Source organism: Macaca nemestrina, chromosome 7, assembly GCF_043159975.1.
Source record: "Macaca nemestrina isolate mMacNem1 chromosome 7, mMacNem.hap1, whole genome shotgun sequence".
Lineage (NCBI taxonomy): Eukaryota > Metazoa > Chordata > Mammalia > Primates > Cercopithecidae > Macaca > Macaca nemestrina.
The window spans coordinates 3,978,598-3,979,229 of record NC_092131.1 but is presented as its reverse complement, the minus strand read 5'-3'; positions in this window follow the sequence as shown (position 1 = coordinate 3,979,229).

Here is a 632-nt window from a genome sequence, read left to right as displayed (position 1 = left end):
AGTATGGGCCGGGCGCGGTGGCTCAAGCCTGTAATCCCAGCACTTTGGGAGGCCGAGGCGGGTGGATCACAGGGTCAGGAGATCGAGACCACAGTGAAACCCCGTCTCTACTAAAAATACAAAAAATTAGCCGGGCGCGGTGGCGGGCGCCTGTAGTCCTAGCTACTCAGGAGGCTGAGGCAGGAGAATGGCGTGAACCCAGGAGGCGGAGCTTGCAGTGAGCTGAGATCGCGCCACTGCACTCCAGCCTGGGGAACAGTGTGAGACTCCGTCTCAAAAAAAAAAAAGAAACAGATAGTATGAAAAACCTGCCTCAAGGGGTGCTGAGAGCTTAAAACGTGCATAGAACATTTTGCACAGATGGCCGGGCAGTGGAGCTGGGGCTGCTGGGACATTCTGGACCACACTGCTCAGGGCCTCACAGGGATGTGGCCAGGTGAAATAGTGGAGGTCACTCAAGGTTTTCATTCAGAAAAGCCATATGATCAGAGCCGTGCTTTTAGAAAGACCAAGAGGGCAAATATGTGAACGAGGACCTGAAATAGCCTGCTAGTGACTGGCATAAAAAAGGGCACAAACTGGAGACCCAGAACTAGGGACACAGAGTCCTAAGGCTCCCTGGTGACCCCCCC